Here is an 8,135-nt window from a genome sequence, read left to right as displayed (position 1 = left end):
CAGGAAAGGCGGGGACAGGAAGTCACGAGACCGGAAGTGACCTCACCATTTGCCCGCAGACATCTTTGTGGAGGGCTGGTGCTGCTTCCTTCGCCTCCAACGTCTCATAAATAGTCATTTAACTCAGTTTGTGGAGTCGGCAGTAATGTGTGTCCCACAGAGGACCCGGCGGGGGAGAATACCAGGGGGCTGGCACTGCTGACCTGGGAAGAGAGGGCGATGGGGAGAGCAGGGCATGTTGGGACATGTAGTCCATACATAGATTCTTCCATAGAGGTGTATGCGGAGAGCGGGGCATGCTGGGACATGTAGTCCATACATAGAGATTCCTCCATAGAGGTGTATGCGGAGAGCCGGGCATGCTGGGACATGTAGTCCATACATAGAGATTCCTCCATAGAGGTTTATGGGGATATAGGGGGCATGCTGGGACATGTAGACAATACACAGAGAGCCCTCCATTGGTCTATGGGGATAGGGGGCATGCTGGGACTACATACAGAGAATCCTCCACAGAGGTGTATGGGGGAAAGCGGAGTATACTGGGACATGTAGTCCATATGTACAGAATCCTACATAGAGGTCTATAGGGATAGGGGGCATGCTGGGACATGTAGTCCATACACAGAGAGTCATCCATATGGGGATAGGGGGCATGCTGGGACATGTAGTCCATACACAGAGAGCCCTCCATGGGGATAGGGGGCATGCTGGGACATGTAATCCATACACAGAGAGCCCTCCATCGGTCTATGGGGATGGGGGGCATGCTGGGACATGTAGTCCGTACACAGAGAGCCCTCTAGTGTGAAATCTGCACAGAGAAAGATGAAATAATAGGCCGCAGTGTTCACAATAAACATTACAACTAAAAAAAATAAATAAATAAAATGAAATAAAAAGATGAACTCTGCTCTGTATACAACATTCTCCTAAATCTGATCATCTTTATTGCATCCAATAGGAAATATTCCAGATATTCCATATATAGTGCTGAGTTCTATAGGACGTCATTATAAGGAATGAATAGGATCCTATCCAGCTCTGCTGATGGTAATATAAATGTATATAATAATAGGAGGCGCCTTCCTCTACTCACTTCAAGAACTCATTATATAACCAAAATAACCCAGTGATTCCAAGAATGTGTCGCTGGCCCTTTAAGATGTTGTTTTTGTAAACACTCTCGCTCGCCCTTTCCCTCTCTCTCGCTCGCCCTTTCCCTCTCTCTCGCTCGCCCTTTCCCTCTCTCTCTCTCGCTCGCCCTTTCCCTCTCTCTCTCTCACTGTGATCACATGACCAGATTTGACCTTTCCGTGCAGCAGTGCAGAGGCTCTCAGTTTGAGTTTCTTCTTGTCAGAGTCAAGACGCTTTTTTAAAAGCTCCTGATAAGTTCTCATTCTATTGCAAGATATTTAATCTCTATTGATTGGTATTGAGTATCCACTGATACCCTTCAATCAATAGCGATCAGCAAAAGCTTTTTAACGGTTTTTTTTTTAAATCTGTTGTACTAATTTAGTGGCAGTTTGCCATCTATTTAAAAATGACCCAGCAGATCCTCACCGTGTTTCTTACCCTGCTGTTTGCATGGGGAGGAAAAAGATACGTCCCCGACCACTCTTCAGAGATCCCGATACACCTGAATCAGGAGATCAATACAACAGAGCGGCATATGGAAGAATTCATCAAAGGAACGGAAAATGACCTCCCAGAGATACGCCTGCTGGTGAAGGAGGAGAGCAAGTCATCAGAGCAGCAAGTGGAGGAAAAGGTCAGAGAAATGGAAGATGACCCCCCAGAGAGCCACAAGCCAGTGAAGGAGAAGAGCATTAAGTCAATGGAAGAGCAAGTTGAGGAATCGGTCAGAGAAGCTGCAAACGAGCCTCCAGAACCCTCCAGCTGGTTTTCATTACTGACCACCACTGCATACTGGTTTCAGATCATACTCCTGATAAGTGCCATCATTCTGAAATACATCCTGCACAGAAACGACCTGGCCCTGAGAGTAGGACAATATTTGATTTTCCAGAAGCTGATTGAACTCATTCAGGAAGGACTGGGCAACTTCAATTTCCAATGGTCCAGCGATGGGGCGGCCTTAGAGAATGGAGACCCATCCCTGTTTATAAATATTGATGCAGAATATTTCAGGTCAAACGCCTTTCACTGGGTTATCTTAATGCTGCTGTTGCTACTCATAATACTGCTCGTAATGCTGCTGGTGCTGACAGTGTACGTATTGCTGATGATGCTGAATGAGCTGTCGTTTAGCCGATTCTCCCCCGCTAGGCGACTTCGTGCTATTTGGTGTCTTTTCAAACCACGAAAGACAGATAATATCACCCTTCCCAGACCCAGCATCACATCTCCAAGGGGTCCCATACATGTTTACGTACAGGATACGCCACCCGAGCCAACAATCCTGCCATCAGGAGCTAGGAATGCTCACAAACAGACTTCACCACGCAAGCCGAAAAGGAGCCGCCACGTTGCTTGCCATTGTCCCAGTGATAACATCATTCCAACTTCAAGTGCTTCACCCCAGATGAAGAAGCTCAGGAAAAACCGCATGCTCAGACGACTCAGTGCATTTTGGAGTCGTTTCAAACCAAAAAAGACTGATGACGTCACACCGAGTGATAACTTCACCCCGCCGAGTGATGACATCACCAGACCCAGCATCACACCTCCAAGGGGTCCCATACATGTTTATGTACAGGATACGCCACCCAAGCCAACAATCCTGTCATCAGGAGCTAGGAATGCTCACAAACAGACTCCACCACGCAAGTCAAAAAAGCGCCGTCACGTTGCTTGCCAGTGTCCGAGTGATAACATCATTCCTACATCAAGTGCTTCACCCCAGATGAAGAAGCTCAAGAAAAACCGCATGCTCGGGCGACTTAGTGCATTTTGGAGTCATTTCAAACCAAAAAAGACTGATGACATCACACCGAGTGATAACTTCACCCCGCCGAGTGATGACATCACCAGACCCAGCATTAAACCTCCAAGGGGTCCCATACAGGATGCGCCACCCAAGCCAACAATCCTGCCATCAAGTGCTAGAGATGCTTACACAGTCTCAAGACTCAAGACAAAAAGGCGCCGCCATGTTGCTTGCCAGTGTCCGAGAGATAACATCATTCCATCATCAAGTGCTTCACCCGGATGAATAAGCTCAGGAAAAATAGAATGCCTAGTTGACTCCGTGCCTTTTGGCGTCTTTTCAAACAACGGAAAACTGATGACATCACCCCGCCAAGAGATACCTTCACCTCGCTGAGGTGATAACATCACCCTTCCCAGACCTTGCGTCACACCTCCAAGGGGTCCCATACATGTTTATGTAGAGGATGCCCCACCCAAGCCAACAATCCTGCCATCGAGTGCTAGGGATGCTTACACACAGACTCCACCACTCAAGCCAAAAAGGCGCCGCCATGTCGCCTGCCAGTGTCCGAGTGATAACATCACCTTACCAAAGAGTGATAACATCACCTTACCAAGGAGTGATAACATCACCTTACCGAGGAGTGATAACATCACCTTACCAAGGAGTGATAACATCACCTTAGTGAGGAGTGATAACATCACCTTACCGAGGAGTGATAACATCACCTTACCGAGGAGTGATAACATCACCTTAGTGAGGAGTGATAACATCACCTTAGTGAGGAGTGATAACATCACCTTACCGAGGAGTGATAACATCACCTTACCGAGGAGTGATAACATCACCTTAGTGAGGAGTGATAACATCACCTTACCGAGGAGTGATAACATCACCTTACCGAGGAGTGATAACATCACCTTACCGAGAAGTGATAACATCACCTTACCGAGGAGTGATAACATCACCTTACCGAGGAGTGATAACATCACCTTACCGAGGAGTGATAACATCACCTTAGTGAGGAGTGATAACATCGCCTTAGTGAGGAGTGATAACATCACCTTACCGAGGAGTGATAACATCACCTTAGTGAGGAGTGATAACATCACCTTAGTGAGGAGTGATAACATCGCCTTAGTGAGGAGTGATAACATCACCTTACCGAGGAGTGATAACATCACCTTACCAAGGAGTGATAACATCACCTTAGTGAGGAGTGATAACATCACCTTACCGAGGAGTGAAAACATCACCTTACCGAGGAGTGATAACATCACCTTACCGAGGAGTGATAACATCACCTTAGTGAGGAGTGATAACATCACCTTAGTGAGGAGTGATAACATCACCTTACCGAGGAGTGATAACATCACCTTACCGAGGAGTGATAACATCACCTTACCGAGGAGTGATAACATCACCTTAGTGAGGAGTGATAACATCACCTTACCGAGGAGTGATAACATCTCCTTAGTGAGGAGTGATAACATCACCTTACCGAGGAGTGATAACATCTCCTTAGTGAGGAGTGATAACATCTCCTTACCGAGGAGTGATAACATCTCCTTACCGAGGAGTGATAACATCTCCTTACCGAGGAGTGATAACATCTCCTTACCAAGGAGTGATAACATCACCTTAGTGAGGAGTGATAACATCACCTTAGTGAGGAGTGATAACATCTCCTTAGTGAGGAGTGATAACATCTCCTTAGTGAGGAGTGATAACATCACCTTACCGAGGAGTGATAACATCACCTTACCGAGGAGTGATAACATCACCTTACCGAGGAGTGATAACATCACCTTACCGAGGAGTGATAACATCACCTTACCGAGGAGTGATAACATCATTCCATCACCAAGAGCTCAGGAAAAACAACTCCGGCAACTTAAGAATTTTTGGTGTTGTTCAAGGACCAGCTCACTCAATGAATAGACACCTGCCTTTTGACGGAGAACATCTCTTTGGTGCCTCTATAGCAGGGGTCCTCAAACTTTTTAAACAGGGGGCCAGTTCACTGTCCCTCAGACCGTTGGAGTGCCGGACTATAGTTTAAAAAAAAAAAAAAAATATGAACAAATGCGGCCACAGTACAGGAGATGACCAGAGACTGCGGACATACAACGGCGGCGGGAATACTGGGCCGGCCGCTCCATAAGACGCACAGAAATTTCCCCCCAAGTGTGTCTTATGGAGCAAAATATACGGCAAATGCAGGACACCTTGTTGGGTCAGATCTATGTACAATGTAAAGAGAGAGAGGGGGGGGGGGAGAGATAAGGAGGGGAGAGAGAGAAAGAGGAGGGGGGGAGAGGAGGGGGGAGAGAGTGAAAGAGAGGGGGGGAGAGAGAGAGAAAGAGAGGGGGGAAAGAAAGAGAGAAGAGGGGGGGGGGAGAGAGTGAGGGGGGGGGGGAGAGGGGGGAAAGAGAGAAGCAGGAGATCGATCATCTTTTGCACTTATATAGGGTCCGTGGCCATGATACCCGACATGCAGCGATGGAGTCTCCTCTCTTGCTCCCCCTCTTCATGGTCAGCTCTAGGCTCCGCCCTCCGGCCGTCACGGTTGCATGCACTGATCAGAATAGATGGCCGGCTGGCTGTAGAGACGCCTGGTGATTGGTGCGGGTTCATAAGCCGAGCCCACCCTCCCCTGTTCTAGAATTGCTGATCCCACCCTCCTGCCTCCCGCCCGAGCCCTGCCGAGCTCTCCCGACCTGCCAAACCCTAGTCCCTTGCCTCGCGGCAGATACGCCCCTGCCCGGCGGGCCGGATAAATGTCCTTGGCGGGCCGCATGTGACCCGCGGGCCGTAGTTTGAGGACCCCTGCTCTATAGTTTGTGTGAAAAAAAAAAGTGTACAATGCAATGTGGTGGGACTGTCCCAGCCGTGCGACCCCCCTGCAGCATGGGGCCGGGTCGCAGTTGCAATGCCTGTAGGTACGCCCCTGACACATGCCTTGTCTTTGGTGTGGCTGGATCACACCAATGCATTGTGGTAGTGTGCAGGCACCAAAATGAAGTACAGCAGGCTGTACTTTTTCTAGCGTACCGCAGTCACCACATGCTGATAGTCAGAATATACTGATCAGCCCAGCAGCTGATTGGCTGCATGCGCTGATGGAAAAAGAACTTCCAACAAGCCCATTCATGAGATAGATTAACTTTTCATGAGCAAGGACAGCCATAGATGGATTGAAATTCAGCTGGATTCTGAACCAGACGAACTTCAATTCATTTATAGCCAACTTTAGGTCCAATCAAGACAAGGCAAGTGCGGGCGGTGTGCGCTGAAATAAAGTACGGCTGGCCGTGCTCTTTTTCCAGCGCAGCGCAGTCACTTCCCGCTGGCCAATAAAACTTCTTGAAATGTCATTATGTGACACAGAGGCGTAGCTAGGGGGGTACATATGTACACAAGGTACAGGGGCGCAAAAATGAGGCTTACAACCAGGGGCGTATTTGCCACGAGGCAAACAAGGCGTTTGCCTAGGGCCGCACTTTTTAGGGGGGGGGGCGGCGTGGTGCCGTCGCCCCTCCTCTTCCAACGGAAGGGACACTTAGTACAGGGACGGGCAGCGGGCTGCTGTGTCTTACCTGGCTCCGTGTCCCAGTCCCAAGACGATCCAGTCCAGGAGACGCTGCTGGAGGAGGGGTAGAGAGGTCCGCAGGCCCGGTGTCTTCTTTTCCCTGGACGCGATGTGTGGGCGGGATGACATGCCGCCCCTGTAATCTGGCCACACCCTCGGGATCACTGGACAGCCTATGGCCGCTTGTACCTCCCCTGTGCTTGCGTGGTTTTCCTCCCAAACACATACCTTGCGTTGGTGGTGCAGTGGTGAGCATAGCTGCCTATCCAGCAGCTGACCCGGGTTCGATTCCTGGCCAACGCAATTTTCAAGATGGCTGCCTCGCCTGCGAAGTGCTTTTAGTCCCCCGGGAGAGAAGTGCTATACAAATAAAATGTTGAGGATATATTAGCGAAGGAATAAAATTTAAACCAAAACTAATGAAGCAAATGTGTTGTATGATTGTATGTTCTTAAACACTTCTGAATAATTTATTTCTTGCGCAAGGATATTATTTTGTATTCTCATTTTCAGCCAGTAGGTGGAGCACTCGGATCCTTTTCAGGTATTTTTTTCGGCTATCCTTAGCAATGTGGATGAAAAAAAAGCCTGCTGCTTACTGTATACATCGCTCAATAGCTCTCTGGCACTAGCAGGGGTGGACTGACAACTCATGGGGCCCCCGGGCAATAGGGGATCATGGGGCCCCTGTGTCCTTGCCCAAACTCAAAAAGCCTATGAAAAAAGGTACCAGGGGCATCTCATGGGGCCCCCTACTGACCCCGGGCCCTCGGGCAGTGCCCGAGTTTCCAAATGGTCAGTCCGCCCCTGGACACTAGTCATTGATGTCATCCTTACACTAATGGCCCCTTCCTGTTCCAACAAGACATTTTGGACAATTTCATGCTCCCAACTTTGTGGGAGGAGTTTGGGGATGGCCCCTTCCTGTTCCAACATGACTGCCCCCCAGTGCACAAAGCAAGGTCCATAAAGACATGGAGGAGCCAGTTTGGGGTGGAGGAACTTGACTGTCCTGCACAGAGTCCTGACCTCAACCCCATAGAACACCTTTGGGATGAATTAGAGCGGAGACTGCGAGCCAGGCCTCCTCCCCCGACATCAGTACCTGACCTGACAAATGTGCTTCTGGAAGAATGGTCCAACCTTCCCATAGACACCCTCCTAAACCTTGTGGACGGCCTTCCCAGAAGAGGTGAAGCTGTTATAGGTGCAAAGGGCGGGGCCAACTCAATATTGAACCCTACGGACTAAGACTGGGGGGCCATTACAGGTCATGTGTGTGGAAAGGGCGGGGCCAACTCAATATTGAACCCTATGGACTAAGACTGGGGGGGCCATTAAAGGTCATGTGCGTGGAAAGGGCGGGGCCAACTCAATATTGAACCCTATGGACTAAGACTGGGGGGGCCATTAAAGGTCATGTGTGTGGAAAGGCCGGCGGCCCAATACTTTTGGCAATATTCGTATGTATTAGGTCCCCACAATCTCTACTACACTTAGGGTGATCAATCAAGAACCTGCGCCCCTTTATATCAGGTGTCCCTAACAGAGTCCCTCCTTATATCAGGAGTTCTTCTCAGAGCTCCACCCTACATCAAGGCTCCTATAAGAGTCCCTCCTTACATCAGGTGTCCTCACCAGAGTGTC

At 49.2% G+C, this 8,135-nt stretch overlaps 1 non-coding gene across 1 annotated transcript; it reads left to right on the top strand.

Moving 5' to 3' along the window:
* Nucleotides 1-6,719: 6,719 nt before the first annotated feature.
* On the top strand, nucleotides 6,720-6,791 carry TRNAD-AUC (transfer RNA aspartic acid (anticodon AUC)). Its single transcript has one exon. It is a non-coding gene; the product is annotated as a tRNA-Asp (tRNA).
* Nucleotides 6,792-8,135: the final 1,344 nt, after the last annotated feature.

Source organism: Staurois parvus, unplaced genomic scaffold (genome assembly GCF_062004578.1).
Source record: "Staurois parvus isolate SC_StPar_1 unplaced genomic scaffold, SC_StPar_1.0 ptg001006l, whole genome shotgun sequence".
Classification (NCBI taxonomy): Eukaryota; Metazoa; Chordata; class Amphibia; order Anura; family Ranidae; genus Staurois; species Staurois parvus.
Note: the sequence above shows the minus strand (reverse complement) of the source record. Positions and strands in the feature narration are given on the sequence as shown.